At 46.7% G+C, this 24,080-nt stretch overlaps 2 pseudogenes; both read right to left on the minus strand.

Moving 5' to 3' along the window:
- Nucleotides 1-296: 296 nt before the first annotated feature.
- On the minus strand, nucleotides 297-1,494 carry LOC136512210 (ethylene-responsive transcription factor 8-like; annotated as a pseudogene).
- A 10,020-nt stretch (nucleotides 1,495-11,514) lies between these two features.
- On the minus strand, nucleotides 11,515-22,890 carry LOC136514279 (zinc finger CCCH domain-containing protein 36-like; annotated as a pseudogene).
- Between the last annotated feature and the right edge of the window lie 1,190 nt (nucleotides 22,891-24,080).

The raw sequence follows: 24,080 nt of genomic DNA on the forward strand, positions 1-24,080 counted from the left end.
TATTATTAATCGACTGATAAGTCTAGCTGAAACAAAGAGAAAACAGAACGTTGGATGGTGAATGTCTACTTCGTACACTGGATGAGATGAGACGGTGAATGTTGGATCGTCGACTCGCTTTGATACATCTTTAACCGACCAATAAAAGCAAGCAATAAATGAAACTACGATACGAAAGCCGGCCTTTACCCATGCTTGCAGTTCATAGATCTCACTTCAGTTTCTGAAAACGAAGATAGTTTCTGTGCAATTTTTTTTGGATTTTCTAAGCCGTTTCTCATGACTATCAAAATACATAATAATATAATAATCCGGTCCATAACAACGCCGGCAGGACGTGTCTTGGGTGACAATACAAGCTGTTATCATCAGCTAAAGCTAGGTCCCCAGCGGAAAAACTATTTACAAAAATGTCCTCCTCCGTCTGTCGAACAAGAGGGTTTCTAAGCGTACCGAATTTTCTTCCTCTACGTCGAAAAGGCAAAGAAAGAAAGAAAGAAACTACAGGCAGTCATTTTTTCAGCTAAAAACCTCCGGCGACTAGGCCTCCGCCTCGGCCGGCGGTGGCCAGTTCAGGTCAAGATCGAACGCGGCGGCCTTCGTCGTCGACACGGCGGCCGGCGGCGACGGCGACAGATCCTCGACCGACGAGGAGTCGGAGTCGCTCTGCGCCACGGCGGCCACGGTCACCGTCGGTGCCAGCTTCAGCATGTGGCACCCTGCTGCCGCGGCAGCCGCGGCCTGCCCGAAGAAATAGTACGAGTGCGTCACGGGGTAGGTGTTGAAAGGGAAGCGTACGGCGCCGCCGCCCGTGCCCGTGCCCGCGGCCGACGCGCGGTGGAACAGGTCCAGCTCGAGCGACGGTGGGAGCGGCATGACCTGCATGGGCGCCGCCTGCACGTCGCCGCCGCCGCTGAAGGACTCGACGGTGCTGCTGTTGCTGCTCCGGCTGCCGCCGCCGGTGACGGTCGCCGCCGCGGGCAAGGTGCCGGCGCCGGCGCCGGCGCCGGCGGCGAGTGGCATGCACGACGAAGGGAAAGGGAAATTGGTCTTGGCCTTGGCGCCGCGGTACTCGCGCGCGGCAGGCGTCGTAGGCCCGCGCGGCCTCCTCGGCCGTGTCGAACGTGCCGAGCCACACGCGGCTCTTCTTGGCCGGGTCGCGGATCTCCGCGGCGTACCGGCCCCACGGCCGCTTCCTGACGCCTCTGTAGTGCGGGCCGCCGGCTCTACCGCCGCCGACGCTAAGCGCCAGCCCCGTGGCGGCCGCCGCCGGTGTCATCGTTTTCTCTGACGTCCTCGGCGCCATGGCCTCGTTTCTCTTCTTTCTTTGCGGAACAGCGGGAGGCGCGTGCGTGCGTGTGAGTATGTATGGGTGGTGGCGTCTGGCGTCTGGGATTTGAGGTGGGAGAGGAGGGCGGAGGGACTTTATAGCGGTGGGGGAGGGTGTTAACAAGGGAGGCAAGGCGACGGCGAGCGAGAGCGGGTGGTGGAGCGGCAGCGGCACAAGGAGAAACTCGGCGCAGTCAGGGAGCGGTTCGCTTGACTGTCCGCGCCGCCGCCGCCTTCAGGGAGCGGTTCGCTTGACTGGCAGCGGCAACAAGGAATAAAACTCGTCTTTAGCGTGGCGGCATTACCATTCGGCAGGCACTGCTTTTGCTTCCGCGCCCCCGGTGGAGTTGCAAATTGCTCGGCCTCGGGCCAGCTTCGATTCAAAGAATGCTTCACGTCCAAAGCGTGAGAGGCTAGGCAGCATTCCGCTCCTAACAAGGGCGTCTCTAAGACTTCAACAATCACAATATCGGCTAGATCATAAAACGCACCGCACCTTAGGATTTTGTTTACATAAAAATAGAGAATAGAGAAAGAATCTCTTCTTCTCACGCTAGGCTCAAACACAACACATGGTTGTACTAGCAGGGTCTACTAGCCCATTCCATCACTCTTTCTGACCAGTTCTCACCGAACGATAAGTAAACCAGAGAGCAAGGGGCGACAAGTGCGCTTAGATCAAGCCATACGAGGACGACAACAGTCTAAATCAAGAGGGGTTATGGTGGTGACTGAATCAAGTGGAAGCGACAACAGTCCGAGAGCGAGAGATGGTCCAGGACACCCAGATCAAGCAAGAGAGGGTGCTGGAATTGGGGCAAGCGGACAATTGGGGACAACGAGCCGACTAGCAGTACGAGGCGAGCTGCAGTGTCTTGGGCTTCTTAGCGTGCGTGTGTGAGGACTAAGGAGGGAGGAGGTGGTGGGCCGAAAAAAAATATGGGACCCACATTAAGAGTTGGATTAGCGGAGATGATAACTTATACGTTGTCTTTAAATGATGTGGCATAATATGAGCTGGCTGGCTGGCTCATCGTTAGAGTTGCTCTAAGTGTGGAAGAATCCTTGAGCCTTGAGTCTTGTTTGAACTTGTATCTCGTTATGATTTCCTAGAGTGCATATAAGAGGAAAAGGGGTCATTTAATTGTCAAAATCACGGCAAAGAATCCCACATAGGAAATGCTTTAAAAAGGGCACAAAGAACTTGTGTAGCTTGTTTTCCATCTCTATGTGAAGCATTCCATGGCAATGGGGCAAATTATACAATATTAGAATTAGATTAGTTGCTACCTTGCAATTCTTCAGTACGGCTAACTTGTTTCTAGAACATTTGGCATCTCTATCTTTTTTTATTGGAAAAACACAATAATAAGCTTGCTCAGGGCGTCTCTAATAGTAAGAGTTACGACACTAGTAATTTCTATAGTAGTATAGTAGTATCAACTATCCTTACACATATGACATATCATAGGAAACTTTATGTATAATTGCATTTAGGCACGTGTATTATTGTGTATCAGCTCTCATTTTACATGAGAAACAATAGAAAAGGCAACAACGATGAAGTGCTGATGCAGGCAGGCAGCAATGCAAGTATCAACGAGAGAACCACGGACAACACGACATGCTTGAGCCACAGACAGGTTCAATAAATCCGTCTCATGGCACTATGGTTGAGCAGTCACGAGTTCGAAGGGCAATGGCCGAAGTGATCCAAGAGAGTATTCCGCTAGTGGAGATGGTGATCTATCATCTAGAGTACCTCATAACTTCAAGGAAGAACGATCACTTCAACAAACTATTAACCTATCACTCTGTCAGAAAGTCATGGGCTTGCCTCTTTTGTAAATTTCGAGCATTTAGCCCTTTCGATGGATTTTGGGGGGAAAAATAGCACAAAAGTTAAAAGCAACATTTTAGAGTTTCTAGCATGATTCCAATAGGCGGCTACTCGGTTGTATGTTTTTTTTTCTAAAAAGGAAAACTACCCTTCCTACAATGCAACATATTGTAGGTACTTTTGGGATAGCATCGTATATCTTACTATACTATGCTCTCTTTTAATTTATTGATTGCCAGCAATAGCCTATAAATATAAAATTTTAGAATTGTGAAATACTCCTAAGTTGAAACGAATTTGTGGTTTGAGTTTCAGAATCCCGAAGGTCCGACGCTTCAAGCCTGTTAAATGACTTGAGGGTGGAAATATACGGAAGACTTTGGTTACGTTTACCAGAATCCTCATGACCCCTCTGTCTAAAAAATGATAATTATATTTGAAATGGAGAAAAGCAATTTACACAAACTTTGATCAATAATTATTCAAATTATATACAAGTCTAGAACATAAAAACTTATATCAACGGATTTATATTTAATGTGTTGCTGAAATTATATCGATTGTTTAACGAATTTGAAGTCGGCAATATATAGTAAGAAAAAAATACCGGTTAAATTTATTTTGTTTGATATCTGTATAGCACCTCCAAACAATTTCGAGAATCGCTGCTGAATTTTATTTTGGATTTTTTTTCATGATCAATATACCCTTCCTATAGTTCCGGGACTGAATTTAGGGATAAAGTAGAGTCCGGGGCCTGACTGACTGAATAAGTAAATAACGGCTTGAGCAGGGTCCCGGCGTGTAAAATGACCATGATCCCATTCCGTAAACAAAAGGCATCAAAGCCGCCGCTGGGTGGCCCACCGCGGGTGCGTAGGGCGGCACGTTGTTGGAGCACGTCACGGGCGGCGTGGGCCCCGCTCAAAGGACGCATCACGATCCGTGCGTCCCGAGCCGCTGTCTGCGCGGCACTCGCAGCCGTGGGGGCAAGCGGCCAACCAACCATCCTCCTCGCCGCCCGCGTGCGCGCACAGGCACTGGACTGACTGGACGCCACCTCCCTCTCTCTCTCTCTCTCTTTCCGCTCGGCGCGGCGCGGCACCTCCTGTCCCCCAACCGCGGCCGCCCAGCACCTCGCGTCGTCGTCACCCGGGATCGTATCTCCAACCGCATCGTCGGCGCGCGCGAGCAGGGTGTGCGTGCGTGACGTCCAATGGGCACGGACAGACAGCTGCGCAAGCCGATTAAAAGCCGCCCGCCGCACCGCTCAGCCCGTAGTCACCACGTAAAGTGGCTGGCGCCTGGCGCCGCGCCGGGCTGGACGGGACGATAAAGAAAGTAAAACACGCCGAGTGGGACAGCCAGCCGTGACGACGGCACGGCACGGTAGGCGGCAGCCGCCGTTCGAGGCGTGTGGGGCCCGCGGCCAAGTGTCTCCCCCAACCGCGGTTGCTTGCCTGCCGTGCCGTGCCGTGCCGTGCGTGCCTGGATCGCGTCGCCACCACCAGCACCAACCGTTTCCTCCTCCCCCGCGCTCTCGCATTGAAAGCGGTGGAGGTACGCGCGCGCGGGCGCGGCGTGGACCGACAGCCTCGCGCACCGCCACGCGCCGGTCGCGACGTGCTGCGTCCCGTGGGCGCGAGCCGGGCGGGGCCAGCGTGCGTGCGTGACGAGTGACGACGCGCCCTCGCCGCCCCTCCTCTCCGCGGTCCGCGCCGCGCCACCACACGCTCGCGACGCTGCCGCTCTTCCGCGCCGGCCCGAGGACCACCACTGGTTTTTTTCGCCGTCCCCATCCCGATCGAGGCCCGCGCGCGTACGCCGAATCGCGTACCAGGCACGGGCGCCGCACCGCACCGCACACTGTCCTTGTCCATTTGTGAGGTGGGAGAGCGGCGCGAGGTGATCTGGACACCACGGGGGTGGGGAATAGAGCTCGAGCTCGTGTGTTGAGGTGTACAAATCGGACGGTTTTGACACGTTCGTTTTTGCCTGAAAAGACATGACCGAAAGGTTTGCTCATTGATTTGTTAGCGGAAAAAATAATGTTCATTCATTAAAATAGTACGACTCATAAGACAAGTGAACATGACGTTTGCGTGTACGCTAGAGAAAACGCTGTCGGCCTCATCATCATCGGAGCCTGGCCTACATCCTGTTCACTTGGGGAGTGTTCGGCTCGGTTGTAAAGCCGCTGGTGCCTGATTTGTATAGCTGATTTTTTTAGAGAGAAAAATATTGTACCATGGCTTATAAGCCAGCAAATAAGCTGGCTGAAACGACCAGCCGAACACTCTTTTGATCGTTTTTGTGGCTTATAAGTCGGCTAATACTGTTTTGTTATAAGAAAAAATATTATATCATAAGCTGATAAGTATGGACTGATGCGATGAAGTGAACGGGGTTAATCACAGTTCACAGGAGCCTTTCCGTTTCAAAACCAACTTTCTGTTTTGTTGGCGCTTCTTCAGTCTGAACCGAGGAAAAGCTGCTGGGCGAGTAATTTGGTGTGGTCTGCTGAGTAGGATGTGAGTGATTTTACTCGACCTCAGACGTGCTGCTTCAGGTGGTGCCGTGGCGGCACTGGCAGCGAAAAGCTTATGTACCGACTATACACTGTTACTAGTAGTACCTGCGTAGGACTGTAGGAGTAGTAATGGTCCAATCCAGTGAATATAGGGTCCATTCGTTTGCGTTACTAGTCAGTACTTTTTTCAGTAAAAAAATAGTATTTTTTTTACGATAAATCAACGAATGATACTTTTTAATTTAACTTATCAGCTAAATGAATAGGGTCGTAGCTTAGAACTAATACGTACAAGAATTTTCACACGGAACCTTTTGCAAACAAAGGCACGACTCCAAATTCTCATACGATAGTTTATTCATACAAAGTGCCTTCTCTTTTTGAGGGATGCTATGTCTTTACGTATTTTCACTAGAAAAAGTTTTCGTGAGGCTTCATACAAAGTGCACGAAAGCACAAGATCAAGCCTCGTAGAAAACTTATTTTAGTGAAAAGGACAGAATTGATCTAGTGGCAACATTCAGAATGGAGTACGTATTTATTTACCGTAGAACCGTTGGAAACGGAAGACACAGTGTTTATTCAGTAAGTAGTCGAGTAGTACTAGTAGTGCTACTTTTTATATGCAATGATTGTTTGTCTTAACAGTACTCCGTACATAATTTAGTGGCCATGAGATAGTCATACGGCACCGCACAAGCAAAGGCTTCGTTCAGCTGTCATTATAAGCTAGTTTCATTAGCTATGATATAGTATTTTTTTCTCTTAATAAATCAGCTATATAAATAAGCACAAACCGGCTTATAAACATGCCCTGCAGGAGCCAAAGCCGGTACCCGCTGGCAGCTGCCAGCCACAGCCCACAGACAGCGTGGAAGTTTCGTGAGGAGGCGCGGGGTTTGGCCGTTGTCGCCGCGCCTGGCCGGCAGCGGTGGGCTGCCGCCTGCACCTGCGCTGCAGTAGTACTGCACCCCACGGACCGCGCACCACCACGCCCACGGAAGCGGCGCGCCGGATCTGGATTAGCACACGCTAATCCGCCCGGCCGACACACTTGCGCCTAAAGAAATCACGACACCCCGTACGCCTCCACTGCCCCCGCCAGCGCCAGGTGACCAGCCCGCGCCCGCGCCCCGGCCCCGGAGGAGAGGACCGCGCGCCGTGCGGGCACGAAGACGCGGGGCCCAGGCAGGCGGCCGCGCAGGCGCAGTGGCATGGTTGGCGGATCACGCAACGGATCCGGTCGCGGATGATTCGTGCGCTGCCGCCTGCCGCCTGCCGCCTGCCGCCTGAGCCTGCGCGCCGTGGAAAAAAGAAAGGGAAAGGGGTGGGGGTGGGGGTGGGGGGACCCTGGCCTGGAGAAAGAAAAAAAGAGGGTGGGGACTGGGGACAGCGACGGCCCGCGCCTGCGGCTGCGGCGTACGTGCCGCCCCATCAAACCCCGTCAAAATCTCGCGTCGGGCCGACGACGACGACGGGGCCCGTCAGGCGCCGCACCGAACGTGCGTGCCGACGCGGCGCCCGCCATCTGCTGCTGGTGACGGACGGATGGTACAGGTGGGCGGGAGCGGTGCGGAGTCAGTGGCAGTCCGTCCGCCGTCCGGGAGGGGAGGGACGAGGACACGCCTTTCTTTTTCCTCTCTCTCTATCTCGCGCGACTCGCATGGTGGGCGAGTGGGTCGTCGCTGCCGTGTCTGGCACCAGGTCACCGCCGGGTCGCTCGCTAACAACTCCTCCGCCCCGTCCTCTCGCGGGTCGTGCCCTTCGTAGGCCGGCGGCTTCTGCTTGGCGGGCGGGCGGGCGGGCGACGTCTGAATTCGTTGCGGACGCCGCAGCCACTTAGGGCGTGATTGGTTGCTCCTTGGTCCTGTCAGCCGGAGGGAGGGTCTGTGCAGACTAAAACTATCTCAGATGAGATCATGTACCTTAGTCTGTTTGGTTGCAAATGAGTGTAGCATACTGAATTATAGGAATCGTGTTTGGTTGTTTATGTAGACAATTTTGTAGTATGAATTGGTGTGTCCCAGTTGTGTTTGGTTTGGCGCACGACAAAAGGTGTGAGCACCTAGGTATGGTTTTGATGAGGTTATCACCTACTCAGCAGTTTGAAAAACCAGTGACCTATGCATGGTATGTAGCCCAGGTACACAAAATACCAATAATAAGATGGTGATCAAATGATGTAGTATTCAACATATTGACCTAAGATATTAGTTGCTCCTCGGTTGACCTTGAGCTTGGAGCATAAGAAACAAATAGAGTAAGAAATAAAGTTCCAGTACCTCAACTCAAGCTCAAGGTCATCAGTTCTTGACATGCTTAATATGATATCATCATTGGCAAAGTAAGTGAGGCCTCAGCTTAACGATATGTGTACAATCTCCAGATACTCAATCATAGGTGGTTGCTAAGGCAAACAAAAACAGATAGAAGAAAACTAAGATTATGTCCTATTGTTTGACGACGGTCATGAGAATCATACAGAATGCACAAAAAACAAATTGCAGTCATATCAAGAGATTGAACATCACAGTCATATCATTGGCCAATAGATATCAAGAGTTGAACATCACAGTCATATCAAGAGATTGAACATCACAGTCATAAATTCTAGATGCTTCAGCACAAAGAACCCTCACTAGAATCAGAGATATGGACTTAAGCAAGACGCTGGCTGCCACACCATAGGGTGCTCCTCCAGCGCATAGGGTTACAAAGTAAACAGTCATCGACCAAGGCACTTTGCTCAGTTTGTAAATCGGACTAGGCATCATCATGTGCAAAATCTAGGCGACAACACATGTGTACAAGCAAATAAGAGGTGCACATCACACATATCTGAGGGCGGAACAAGACGAAAGCAAATGTAAACATATAGATCAGCAAAAATGTCATCCAGATCTAAGTATCTAAGAACATGAACCCTAATATCAGTGGATGGCAAACAAAATCCACAAACGATTCAACAGAAATCACCGCACAGAGAGGGGTAGGAGATGGGAGCAGGTGAGATATACTGTCGGAGCACTAGGAAGACCAACACGAATCCGCCGGTGGAGGTTGACCGTATAGGTCAAGCGAGCTCGATGGGGAGAAAGAGGAGAGAGCACACCAAACCAGAGGAGGAATGAGAGGCGCGAAATGGGGGCGGTAACCCTAGCCCAGGACGAGATCTCCCGCGCAAGCCGAAATCGTTTCCGCCAAGCATCGCGGCGTCTAGGACCGAGAGGGAAGGAGAAATCGAGAAGATGAAGACGTGCGAGATGGCGGAGGGAAAATGTATGGAGAGGGACAGACATATGGTGCGAGCCCGGATATCAATCACGCCCTCACTACACCAACTCGTGTCGGATGGGCCTTAGTACCATCACGTCGGGGCAACCAATCACACCCTGACTGGCTCGGTCGTGCATGCATCGCCCCCTTCTTTTTCGCAGGCCGCTTTCAACTGTACCTGCAGATGGGAGACACGGATCCACCGTACGTGTCGGCCCAGCACCGTACCGTGTCGCCGAGAACGAACGTTCGGTCACTGAGGCAGCACACATCAGTAGTTTACTCCTATACTGTACTGAGTACTCCGTATCTTCGTGTGCTTGCTTTGACTGGCCCTGACGCTAATCCGCGTAGTAGGTGCCGATTGTGTGAACCCGGCAAGTCCAGCGTGCAGTCTCCTCTCCTCCTCTGCCCCGGACGGGCGGGCCTGTACGGCTGCCAATTGGAGGCCGCGACAGAGGCGAGATGGGGGGTGTGGGGACGCACGATCGCGGGGAGGCAGCCCCGGCATCACGTTTGAGGTTCCGCTGGTATCACGAGTTCAGAACACTGGCCCAGCCTCGAAGGCCATGGATCGGAAGGCACCATGTCGCTGCCTTCCTATCTTGAGAGGACGGATATAATATATGATTTCGGATCGTCCATGGCTGGCGATTGTTTGAATGTGCACTGAAATATGCTGGGCTCTCCGCTCCCCTTCAATCAGTGGTCCCTGACGCCACACACTTTCACAAAACGGCAACGCGCCTGCCGCCTACGTATGTCTGTATGCGAGAGACCGATGTTTATTCGATCACGGCTCACCCGCACACAAGCTACAGACAGACGCAGCGACGCACTGGCGAAGTTTCAAAGCGATGAAGTGGTACCCACGCGACTGATGAGTGAGCGTGCGTAGCACCAGCACCAGCACCAGCACCAGCACCAGCACGACTATACATGCCTGGCTCTAGGCCCATATAAATACCAGGCTCTAGGCCCATCTGCCTATCTAACAAAATTCACCCTAAATGAGAGCGAGCACCACATGAGAGCAATTCAAAGATACCTTCAATACAGTTCAAATTGGCTCCAGAGAAGGGCATTAGAAGCTAATCCGTAAAAAACACAAAGCTATCAAGGGGGGCTTTTGTGGTTCACTTTGGTACCAATGGCCAAACCGTCGAAGGCAAAGAGAGTAATCTTGTAGAAATACTGATAACAAAACAATGCGATCATTGCAAACACAACAGACACTAGGGTCCCTTCGAGATAATAAGACAGCAGAGGTCCTTCGATATTGAGATAACTACTAATTATACAAGGCAGCATGATCTGGACAGTGGTCCACTGCAATCTCATGTGCGGATGTACGCTCAGAGCCTTAGGTTAGTAAATAGTGAGGTACTGAACTGAGGATCATTCTTATGGTCAAACTGTAACGTTGATTACAAAAACATCGATCTGGCTGAAGCGAACTAATCTTATGAGAGGTGTTCCGATTCCAAACAAACAAAGAACGGCAATCCGAAAACTTTTGTGATGTACCATTCCATATAGGCTGTAATATGAAAAGTTGCGATAAACACAGCAGATTGCTAAGAACAAGAGAAGTCACAACTCTGTTGCAAAGCACTCAATGTAGCCTTTCTCCTTCTGTAGAACATTCTTAGTGACAGAGGGAAATGGTAATGTCTCAGCATCAGCTTTCTTCTCTGTGCATCAGAGAATCATGCACCAAACCGCGTATTTATTAGTTAACATAATCAAATGCGATGCAATTTTGCCACTACTAGACTTAGTTAGCCACAATCAACAAAGACCACGATGCTGGAACCACAGCTTTCCACAGTTCAGCCATAAGGCTGACAAAGGGAGCGGATCACATACAACAGATGCAAAGCCAGGTTTGAAGCGAGCAATAGCCACGGAGAAAATTGAAACTTATGAATCATGTAAAGCAAATATGAAAGCAATAATTTTAACCCTGGAAGAGAATCATAGATTACATATCAAAGGTCGATAGTAAAATTGGAGGGTCTAAATGTACACATGAGGTAATATTTTCGGATAAAAATACCAAGACTTGCATGAGCTTCACAAGGGGAAAAAAATCAGATGACAGTCGTAATCAGCCTTTAGACAGAGGCTCACCACAGATACTTACAATAAGTTTGCACAGCACATTTACATTCATAGCAACAAAATTCTGGAAAATGAGCAATCAATGGAATCGATATTTAGTTGACACTTAGCGGGTCTTGAGAGCTGAGATTTGATCACTTACTAGTAATCCCCAAATCTCCACTGCCCAAAGCCAGAAAGATATAACCACCAGAAAATGCCATACCACTCAGATATTTTTTCACTGCCCTTTAGCTAGAATTAAGTGAAGTAAAAAAGATATGCAATAGAAGATAATGGTACAATTAGCTGAAAGTAAATTCACTTCTAGAGGAGACCTGCCCATTATAACCGTAAAAAACCCAAAATCACCACATTATCAAACCGGAGTAAATTCCTCGTATTGAGTACTAACAACACTGAAGAGGGTTTGGGCTTTGGACAGTAACAAATTGGAAGCATGGTATATCTTCAAGAACCACGAGAAACGTTGACATTGAATGAAAGTGCAATAAATTACACATCCACTTAAAACCTGGCCGTCCTCCACTCCAGACTTATGCTGATCTGGCTTCAAGGAACATTATTTGTTGCTGCTCTACTACTAAAAGCAGGAGTGGCCGTTGTCATCTGTCTAGTCTCGCTGCAGCTTCCTCTTTCTCCCACTGCACAGCTGCTCAACTCCAGCAGCCATGGCCGAGACGAACGGCCTGTGGGGATGGTGGACAACGTCCAGGAACACACCGGCAGGGTGCGAGAAAGGCCTCAAGGCCATCAAGCTCGTGTGCTTCACAGACGCGGAGCACAATGGCAAGACCGTAAGACATGTCCCTCTGCATAAACCACCACCTTCACACATTCAAGTTGAGATCGTTGGAGCCACCACTGATGATGCATCACATGTATAATATATGTGCAGAACGTGATACTAGAGTTTGAGAGGTCGGTGAAGGTGAGGCATCAGGTGGTGGCCAGGACCATGCACCACTTTACTGTCGAGGTGAAGGAGGCGAGCAGCGGCAAGAAGCTGTACAAGGCCAAGGTGTGGGCGGAAGAACTTCAAGCAGCTGCAGAGCTTCGAGCCCATCGGGGATGCCGCAGTCACCTGACCTGAGGTACAAGTTCTTTCACAGGTGTAGCACAAAAAATGGGAGGGAATAACACTGAAATAGCTTTGCAAAACCTGTACTAGCAAGGGTGATCACTACTGGAAGTTTTCCCTTGTGCTTGGATAACCATGTTTCAGGAAATATAAGGTGTCATCTCCCAGTGCGATGACGTATTTTCCCCTGAAGGCTCACAGGCTTTTCGCTGGAGGCTGCTGGAGCATAAGAATGAAAGAATTTAGTTGTTGGACATGAAATACATCTCACTGGAAAAGTATAATATGCTGAATAAACCAGCATCTTACCAGATCTATGATATATGAAAATATCGACTCCTGTCATGGAATGAGCTGTGCTAAGTAATCTGAAAGTCTTCTAGCTTTTTTTCTTGCCACACATACATCCAGCAAGATCTTCCTCAACTATCCAATGAAGCATAGACATACTATATGCAAAACACTACCTGCTGAGCGAATCTAACTTTGGAACATTACAGTCAACTAGTCAAGCAACCTTAAACCTGTGGTACATTATAAGCTATACATCTGCAGCTTCGGTGGCAATGATACACATGATACATGAGAATTTCTACAGAGTTAAGCCCAACCTACAATTGTCCTGCTATCCTACTTATCCACTCTGAAGCTATAAAGGCAGAGCTAGTTTTGATGGTCATAATCCTCATCCTCTCCAATCTATGGTTTTTTGACAAAGCAAACTGGACAGGGCCCATCTCCATATTGTTCATGTCAGGCAGTTCCCAAGCACCCAGAAAGTGGAACAGATGGTTCTGTAGTGGCTGCAATGGAACTAGTTGCTGGAGCAGTTAGTCCTAAATTGGCCGCAGCTAAATTAGTTGCTGGAGCTGATGACTGGGCTTGGGGCCGCACTGTAATCTCATCCTCTTCATCAGTTGGATCTAAATTCAAGTCAATGTTCCTTAGGGAAGCCCTGGCACTGCTCATTGGTGTAGTAGACTCTTTTGCTTCAGCTGCACCTAAGACCTCATCGGCTATCTCCACTTTTAGGATGGCTAGCTAGCTAGATTAGTTCTCCACGAATTGTTCATGAGTTGTGACAACCCCCGCCAAGTTCCATGTCCACCGCGACAGCCTCTCACACAACCCCTCACACGGCCTCTGCCATTGCTTGTATGGTTTTCTGCTTCCTGCACACAAGAAACTTATTCAGCAAAAAAGAGCTCAAAATTCTAAGGCTCAATAGTGGGATTACTATATTTGATAATATCTAGTGTAATGTGGAAGATACATAACAGAGGGAAATTAAGTTCTGATTCTGACATACTTTAAATTATTATTAGTCGAAATAGACCACTCTGTCCATCCTTGGAACTTTCAAACTGACCAATCTAGCCATTTAGTTTTCCCTTTTGTTTTTGCTCCAATCTATCCTTGGTACGACATGGCATGCCTAGTCAGCGACTCAGCGCTGGTCATCCTTTGTTGAGTCATCATGGAAGAGAAGTCCCTTTTGCCCTTGCTTTGCTCCATTACTAAGGCCTAATTTGGAAGCAAGGGGGAGGCAAAACCCAAGCCCCATGTGGAGAACTAAGTGGCTAAGTAAAATAGCATACCCATGGATGAACTACCCCGGGAAAAGTCCAAGATCCCAAGGGGATTAGAGTTTCCAAATTAGCCATAAAGGAATGTATGCTGCAATCTCTAACCCGTGATTAATCCACTCCCTTGACAGTTATAAAAGGCTGTCTATGGATAGATCATGTGATAAGTGAGAGTAGAGTTAACAATAATCCAACAAGGAAAGCAAGAGCATTGGAGGAGAAAGTAAAGTAAGATAGACATGAAACTCATCTATTGCAAACACAGAATAATTCGTACAAGTTCAATGTTGATGCCATTTAAACCCTAATTCCAAGATAGACATGAAACTCATCTATCCTACCGGAAAGCATTATCCTACCGCAGCATCAAACCCAATGCAATTAAAATCCTTCAGGGAAGAAAATGCATGTTGGCAATGGCAGTTGGTGTGTTGCGCTATGAGTAGCATTCGTCATAAATGAATATAGTTGAAAGAGGTCCCTTGATTATAGCATCCACTCCATGTACAATAGACATGCATAGTGACAGTAAGGCATAACACAGTCACAGACTCAGTCACGTAAAGCCGTGAAGGAATGGACACTAGTCCACTTTATGGCCTTGGCATCCATGATATGAAATAAGACGTGATTTGAAGTCGCGTGGCACAATATGTCCAATCAACAAGCCAAATCTCCATGATGCCTAAATATCCTTCCCGGGGTGCCCTTGTGAAAGTTCATTATGTTGTGCATGAATCAATTGCACTCTTGAGAGGGCTACCTAGGGTATAGTGGACATGATCTTGTACAAAAGATGGTCTCAAGGTCAATGAAGTTGACTAGGGTTGACCAAGGATAAAATAGTCAACAAACTGTAATCTCTAGATCAACTGCTTGTTTCACTTTGTTGGTGGTCAATGAAGTTGACTAGGGTTGACCAAGGATAAAATAGTCAACAAACTGTAGTCTCTAGATCAACTGCCTGTTTCACTTTGTTGGTGAGCACCTCCCATCCCTCCCTCTAGAGCCTATCACAAGTCTACGAGACCATAGAGGACCATACTATCATGATTCTCAAGGTATCTCTTTAGGATCCTTGGGGATCAAGTCTTTGGGAGCTTCAAGGTGTGATTCCCTCAGAGTCAAGAAATGTTAAGATGATGTGTCCTCATGATCATGGAATCGATTTGTGACCCTCGTTTAGCCTTCAAAAGACGAGAGTACATCCAAATGTTATGTCATCATAAGTCATGGGTCCTCGAGGAAGCCAAGCTCGAGTCTACATAGCCTGGAGAGAGATTCCGAACCCATGATCAATATTTGCCTATGTTTATTGAATAAGAGAAGCAAGAAGGCAGGAGAAGGAATGCAACCATGGAACTTACCACCTCGTACTAAGCATCGAATGATGTGGAATGGCACACCAATGACCATATGTTCTTCCTTAACTATAAAAAGTCCATATGACATGAACTTTCACATGCATTGAGATCAAGCAAAGACTTGGATGGCTAGCATGGCTAAGTGACGTAGCCAACCTAAGATAGGCTTGAATTTTCATTGGAGTACCGTTGTACACTGGAGAACCAAAAACTAATTTGTTTGGTAGGAGACAAATTTGAGTGCATTGGCCACCTAGGTTCAAACATAAATTCTCAAACTTAGAGCAATCATTTTTCCTACACCATCATTGCACTATCTTTTCCGTTGTTGCTTCCAATCCCGTGTTCTTTGACCATCAACCATTTCAAGCTAATGTGTGAAGCATGCAATTCAAAAGGCAATGTGGTATCTAGGCATACAAAGTGAATAATGTCAAGGTATGGAGTTGCTAGTGGTGGAGCACATTCTTATGCCACCATGGTCACAACTTATGAGCTAAAAATAAGAGATGTTTGATGCCACCAATCACACAACGATGAACAAAGTAAAGAAATCTCCATGAACAACTTTAGAGTTGAAATAAGTATATCAAGTGGCAATGTGACAACAACAACAACAACAACAACACAAAGCCTTTAAGTCCTAAACAAGTTGGGGTAGGCTAGAGTTGAAACCCAGCGGAAGCAATCAAGGTTCAGGCACGTGAATAGCTGTCTTCCAAGCACTCCTATCTAAGGCTAAGTCTTTGGGTATATTCCATCCTTTCAAGTCTCCTTTTATTGCCTCTACCCAAGTCAACTTCGGTCTTCCTCTGCCTCTCTTGACGTTACTATCCTGGCTTAGGATTCCACTACGCACCGGTGCCTCTGCGGGTCTCCGTTGGACATGTCCAAACCATCTTAACCGGTGTTGGACAAGCTTTTCTTCAATTGGTGCTACCCCTAATCTATCACGTATATCATCGTTCCGAACTCGATCCCTTCTTGTATGACCGCAAATCCAACACAACATACGCATTTCCGCGACACTTATCTGTTGAACATGTCGTCTTTTCGTAGGCCAACATTCTGCACCATACAACATAGCAGGTCTAATCGCCGTCCTATAAAACTTGCCTTTTAGCTTCTGTGGTACCCTTTTGTCACATAGGACACCAGATGCTTGCCGCCACTTCATCCACCCTGCTTTGATTCTATGGCTAACATCTTCATCAATATCCCTATCTCTCTGTAGCATTGATCCTAAATATCGAAAGGTATCCTTCCTAGGCACTACTTGACCTTCCAAACTAATATCTTCCTCCTCCTGAATAGTAGTACCGAAGTCACATCTCATATACTCAGTTTTAGTTCTACTGAGTCTAAAACCTTTGGACTCCAAAGTCTCCCGCCATAACTCCAGTTTCTGATTCACTCATGTTCGGCTTTCATCAACTAGCACTACATCGTCCGCAAAAAGCATACACCAAGGGATGTCCCCTTGTATGTCCCTTGTGACCTCATCCATTACTAAGGCAAACAAATAAGGGCTCAAAGCTGACCCTTGATGTAGTCCTATCCTAATCGGGAAGTCATCCGTGCCTCCATCACTTGTTCGAACTCTAGTCACAACATTTTTGTACATGTCATTAATGAGCCCGACGTACTTCGTTGGGACTTTATGTTTGTCCAAAGCCCACCACATAACATTCCTTGGTATTTTATCATAAGCCTTCTCCAAGTTAATAAAAACCATGTGTAGGTCCTTCTTCTCCCTATACCGCTCCATAACTTGTCTTATTAAGAAAATAGCTTCCATGGTTGACCTTCCGGGCATGAAACCAAATTGGTTCATAGAGACCCGCGTTATTGCTCTCAAGCGATGCTCGATAACTCTCCCATTGCTTCATAGTGACCAATTTGAAAAAAACTTCAAAGTGATGATCACATGTTTGTGTCTTGAAACAATGCCTTCTTTGCGAACAGCAAGATGAAGACATCCAACACCTGCTTATGCTGTGAGTCATCACAATTCCAACACTCGCTTCTGCCCTGCATTTTCGCAAGAGAGTTTTGACACAAGCTCCTCACCCATCGTCCGCAAGAGCTAACACACAACCCTACCGGAAGTTTTAACGGGCTGGAGGATATCACGAAAGGATGCATTGTGATGGAACTAGCAAACATGCCCAGCGTTGCCATGGGACATATAGAATAGCCTATCATGCGATCACTTTGCGGCTTAGAGATTTATTCAAAGATCGTGGAATCTGAGTGCTATGCATGGACGGGTGCTACTTGATCGCGTCATGTGTTCAAATCCGTCTTGGGATCGAAAACTCCGCCCAATTCATGGACTCACGCCTCTCTAACTCGCTATGCACGAGAGTGGCAGACCATGGAAACACTTTGTACTTCAATACTATATGGGCAATCAAGCCCGTGCGTTGCTACGGGATGTATAGCTTGTTGTGCAATCACTTGGACAACTTGTGGCTTGAAGATTTATCCAACGATCATGTCATCTGTTCTAATTCATCAAGGAATCAAACTTTGTATCGTGCTTGGATGAACGTTGCCTAAACTCAAATGGCCACATGAGGCTTGAAGATTTATTGTCATGCGCTCCAATCCGTCTTGGGATTGAATGTCGCACACGATGCTCTAACTCATACAGACACACGGGAAAGTGACACACCACAAAAACAATACATATTCCAATTTGTCTTGGTGAGTCATCGCATGTCCAACACTTGCTTGAGCCCTGCGTCTTCGCAATAGAGTTTTGGCATAAGCTCTTCACCCAGTATCGCACGCAAGGGCTAATACATAGCCCTAACAGAACTTTTCGAAACGGAGGGATAGAGCGGAAGGATGCATTGTGAAACAAGACATATAGCTTATCGTGCGATCTCCTTGCGGCTTGGAGATTTATTCAAGGATCATGTCATACAGACACACGGGAAAGTGACACACCACAAAACAATACATATTCCAATTTGTCTTGGTGAGTCATCGCATGTCCAACACTTGCTTGAGCCCTGCGTCTTCGCAATAGAGTTTTGGCACAAGCTCTTCACCCAGTATCGCGCGCAAGGGCAAATACATAGCCCTAACAGAACTTTTCGCGAAACGGAGGGATAGAGCGGAAGGATGCATTGTGAAACAAGACATATAGCTTATCGTGCGATCTCCTTGCGGCTTGGAGATTTATTCAAGGATCATGTCATATAGACACACGAGAAAGTGACACCACAAAAACAATACATATTCCAATTTGTCTTGGTGAGTCATCGCATGTCCAACACTTGCTTGAGCCCTGCGTCTTCGCAATAGAGTTTTGGCACAAGCTCTTCACCCAGTATCGCGCGCAAGGGCTAATACATAGCCCTAACAGAACTTTTCGCGAAACGGAGGGATAGAGCGGAAGGATGCATTGTGAAACAAGACATATAGCTTATCGTGTGATCTCCATTGCGGCTTGGAGATTTATTCAAGGATCATGTCATGTGTTGTGATTCGTTTTGGAATCTGACAGAGTGCCATACCTGGATGTGTGCAGCTTGATTGCGTCATGCTGATTGAACTCCTTCCCTCGCACATGCACAAGAGAGTGGCAGACTAGGGGAACTCTCCATGCTTTAATATTATACAAGCAAACATGCTCGTACGTTACAACAGGATGTACAACTTGTTGCGCTAGTTACCTGGACGACTCGCCGCTAGATTTATCCAACGATCATGTCATGTCTTCTAATTCATCAAAGAATCAGACCCTGTATCGTGCTTAGATGCACAATGCTTTGACTTGTATAGGCATAGGAGGCATGGAGATTTATCGATTGTCATGTGCTCCAATTCGTCTTGGGATTAGACTCTACATCGTGTCTACACACGCTAACTTATACAGACACAAGGAGTGGCACACCACGAAAACTATACATATTCCAATTCGTCTTGGTATCGAACTCCGCACCGTGCCTTAAGCACGAGAGAGTGAAGGGCCATGGAAATGCTCTATACTTAGGTAGCAACAACGTAAGGGATTTCAACTCCCTCGTCGTTCTCGAAGTGATCAGGTAGGATGGAAGGACGCAATTGCAATAGCCATGCGCAAGGAATTTTGGGTCATTCTCGGCGCCTCGACGATTTGGAACCAGCAGACCACTGTCATCTTCAAGATCGGTGCCCCCTTCCAGACGATGAAGGCTACTCACCTATGACGCCTTGCTAGTGCCATGGGTTGTGGTCATTTTTTTGTCATCTTCAAGAACGCCTCCCCTCCCCAGTTAGAGACGGATGGAAGGACATGTTGCAATAGCCATGCACAAGGAATTTCGGGTCATTCTCGGTGCCTCGACGATTTGGAACTTGCAGACCACTGTCATCTTCAAGAACGGCTCCCCCCCTTCCAGACGATGCAGGCTACAGACGATGTAAGGCTACTCACCCGCGATGCCTTGCTAGTGCCATGGGTTGTGGTCATTTTTCTATTATATAAGCACAAGAATGAATCTAATTTGGGAAACTAACTGGTTGTAACAAACTTTCTTCTTAATCCAATGACACATTTCTCACGCTTGTTCAAGAAAAAATGGTCACAACTTTGGCAAGCTAGAGAGAAAGATCTAGCTACTCAACAAGGATAGGGGCATCGATAACCATGCCCAAGCAAAGGCAACAAAGGAGCGACCAAACAAACTAATGCAACGGTAATACAAAGAGTTGAACAATGACATATTTGATGGAGTTAAAGCAACGAAGTATCCATTGGCCATGGAGAAAAATGCCATGGTGGTAGTCCCCTATCAAAAGGGTAGAGAGAGACGTTGAGCATCAAGCCGTCTCAATTACTTATGACATGATAAGGACCTCTACCACAAAGGTCACAATCATATGTTGAGTAGGGTTCCACAATGAGGCTGAATATTTATTACTAATGTATGTTCACTCTCTTTCTAGAAGCTAGGTCATATCCACAACTCTTTACATCCTCACTTGCAATAGTGCTCCATGTCAAAGTATTGATCCTCCCTCGCCTTTTTTTATACTAATAACCGAAAAAGTTGCAGTTAAGCTATCCCACCCATCTTTCTCTATATTAGTGCACATGTGATATGTACTAAGAAAATTAATAATATGGCCTCATGCCCCTACTAGTCTTTTTCTTGCCACGGTATTGAACTATATGACATCTACTAGTAAATTGTAGTTGACTATAAATTATGAAGACACACTTTAAGAATGTGTCTTCTATTCAAACACTATAACACTGAATAAAAGAGAACACTTCTCAACTTAGAAAGCATAAAACAAAAGGGACAAAAAGCATAAAACAAAAGGGACAAAACAATACACCAAGCACAGGAGGAGAAAAGAGTAAGCATCATTGTTTAACACACATTCGATAACCAGACATGCAGTTAAGGTTGTTCTTGGCTGCATTAGATGCCATCACATTTAACATGCAAACATAAACTAAAATCTACCATCTCCAGTTACTCTAAGGGAGTTCAGATTGAAGTCTGCAGAATCAACCAGGTTTAAGCTACAAAATATATTATTTAGAAACGACTGCCATACCAATATTAACTTGCTGGGCCTACAAATGAAGGTTAACCAGATTGGTACGACATAAGGCTCAAGCTCCCATCACCATCAAGCTCAAGCTCCCATCTCAGTGCTGCTGTACTTGAAGGTTGGATGACATGCTGTGCTGTGCCTACCAACATATGCCTGTGATTGAATAGACAGAAGTAAAATAATGTGAGAGCTGATTGCTTGCATTAAACTGGAAGTGCAAGAAATTTACCTTCACAAGTTTTTCTATCTTTGGTCCACAGGTGGCTATGTACTTGGTAATCAATTCTTCAGTAGTTGGTACTTGATTTGGGCTCAATCGAGTCCACAACCTTCTCGACAGATTTTTTCACTACCAGTCTATGAGCATCTTTACTCAGATTGCCTTTTTTCCATATTGGTTTGACCAACTCCTTTATATGTTCTGCCAAATGAAAGCGAAAGTCCCTTGTTTTCTCATTGTTATAAGCTGCATCCTTTTTTCTGCCATAAGCTTTGACCTTGATAATATCATCCAAGCTAGAGCTGCGTCCTCTGTCAGGAGCAATCAAGCAAGCAGGTGCATTTGCGTATTGATTTGTATGCTGACTTGAAATGTTGCTGGATATATTGGAGGGCTTGAGATTATTTGTATTCCCAACTTTAGGAGGTTCAACATAGTCAACAAATTGGTCATATTGACTTTCTGAAGGTGTTGTATTATCAGGAAAACTAAAAGAAGGTACAAAAGGCACTGATGTTTCCCAGACCTTATCCTTGATTGGAGAGTGGGGCCCAACTGGCATTATATAAGGTTCAGGTTCACTGCCCACAAGCAATGCAGGTCCAGAAGCTAGAAGTACCACAGCCCTTTCCAATATCAAGGTATCTATGGAGATCAGCCTTCTCAATATCAGATGTGAACAAGATGATGGGACTGTATTCCCAGATGAGAAGTTGCTAGAAGAGATGGGCTACCTGAAAGAACAGTTCAGAGGTAGCAAAGCAAGGATTTCTGGACCCTGTTAAGCTATGTGAGCCGTATGAAGCATGGAATGAGTGATGTTCTTTCTGATGTATGTTAGGAATAGTCATTGTCGCTCCACCATATGCTGACAGCTTCTCACCTGAGTTGGAGAGGATCAGATGAAACAGGACAAGCCAAACGATTGATAATGGATAGTCTGAAAGGTAAGTTCTTGAGACATGGGAATCACTATCACTGCTTCCCTTGTCCGTGCCAAACTGAAAGTTACCTCCATCTAATCTTGGATAGGTACCTCTAGCATCCAAATAGTTTTCAGTGGCCAAACCAATATGGTGTCCCATGAAACGTCTGTTGTCCTTCTCATGAACTACTGGATTCTGCGCCAGCTCATTTGCATGAGCAGTAGGCTTTTCAGTCAATGAATCACCAATGCTGACAGGCATCCTTTGTGAAACCCCAGGATTGGGAGAGCTGTGTGTACCAGCAAGATGTGCCGCCATCTGATTATCTTTGCCAAACGCATAAATAAGATTCCGGTACATTTCATCTTTTGATAAACCCTCTGAATCCTTGAACTGAGGCAATTTCAAGTCAGATTTATGTTGTACTTGAGATCCTTCTTCAAAACCTATGCACAGCAGGGAGCAATAAGAAGTTGGTTCTGTGATAGCAAGTTGTTGACCACAGATTGCCCTAGTTAGGAAGCTCATACCTCTATGATTTCCAGAACCAGCTGGTGCGAGCAGACCAGCCTTTGCAGAACCAATTCCCTCTCTTTCATGAAGAGAGATGCAACTCCTTCCTTTCTTGCACCGGCCTTGAGCATCAATGGTACATAATTTGGAGGGCCTTCTGATTTTGTTGTCCAGATTTTCACCAGGGGATGAGCTACTCAATCTTTTGTTATGAAATGAATAAGTGAATAGGTACAGATATGATCGTTTTAAGTATGTATAACAGGAAAACAACAATAGGCCATTCATCAAAGAATACGATAGCCGAAAATTTGTTCAACGGTTCAAACTCCTACTAATTACAGTAGAACATACCTCTGAGCAATCAGAATCCAGCTGAGTCCCCAAACCATGCATACCATGCAGGCAGCGACCACCAATTATAGAAGCTGTCATCAGAGTTCATGAGCACATGGCTAGCGTTGTCAGCTTTGTTCAAATATTTATCAACATCACGAGACTGCATCATTGGTTTCTTCTCAGCAGCAGTCACTCCACAAAAACCTAGATGATGCATGGTCAAAATATAAGACCCAAAAATTCCAATACTTTAAAACATTACATCTGAGAAATCTCCAGAGAGGATTTGCTACTAAAGTCACCTTACTCCTGGTGTATCTATTGTCAAACTACTCCAAGTATGTGCCAAAACGTGTTACGTATCCATGCAGCTGTATCTCCCCTCAAGGACATCCTTTTTTTCTTTTCAGAAGATCTCAAGTAGAGTACCTCTATCATCCAGGAAATCACTTAATGAAAATTTCATCGTAAGATCTCCCAGGTGCACCTAGATTTGAACTTGGTGGTTTCAATTTTTATTACTAGTTTTGCTGGGTTTTAAACCTTCCCCAGCCCCCTTCACATACTACACCAGATAAAAAGGAACACAACTTGTATCGAGTATAAGCAAATACAATTGTAACACATTAGGTTCAATTCAATGGAGCATGGATACAACAACAAGGCCATTTCGGGTATGTTTGGTTGCCTGGATTAGGGCATGGACAGGCTTGTAAAATGCAACTTCACGGTGTCAGCAAGCCCAAAAAGGCTTTGAGCTCTTCCTCACTGCCACCAGCCTGCCACGCCCCATGACACAGGTCCACGGCATTGAGCCAAGCTCAGGTTCTCCCACAGTATCATTGGAAATGCAGTGATTTGCTGCAAGCAAGTGTACTTAGGTGAGCAGATTAGATTGCTTCTGCTAATTAGTTTTTAGAACCCGAGACATGCACTGAATCGACAGGTGGTTTACTGGTTTCTGATATCAAATCATATTCAATTCCATGTTGAGTGATCTGATCTGAGTTGTTTGGTGCTACCATCACTTGTGAATTCCATCACTTGAATTTTACTGCTGCTGCAAAACAATCAGTTTACTTGGAATCCTTCTATGAGAATCTTGCGCTGCAGATTTGGGGAAAGGAATAGAGAGAAACAAAGAGGAGATGGTGGTTCTGGTGTGAGGCATAGGTGATCCAAATAAACTCACCACAACAGAACATATCCAATACAAGCTAGACAACCAAACACAACGTTTGGAATACGGGCTAGTCTCTGTAGGCAAACCAACCACTGAGCAAAATGATTGCTCCAACCAGGTCAGGACCCAGGACTGGCCTGACTTAGGCCTAGCGTGGCTAGGTCTAGACAAGCAACCAAACAGACCATTAGTTCCAAGCAAGTTGGG

This window comes from Miscanthus floridulus, chromosome 16 (genome assembly GCF_019320115.1).
Source record: "Miscanthus floridulus cultivar M001 chromosome 16, ASM1932011v1, whole genome shotgun sequence".
Lineage (NCBI taxonomy): Eukaryota > Viridiplantae > Streptophyta > Magnoliopsida > Poales > Poaceae > Miscanthus > Miscanthus floridulus.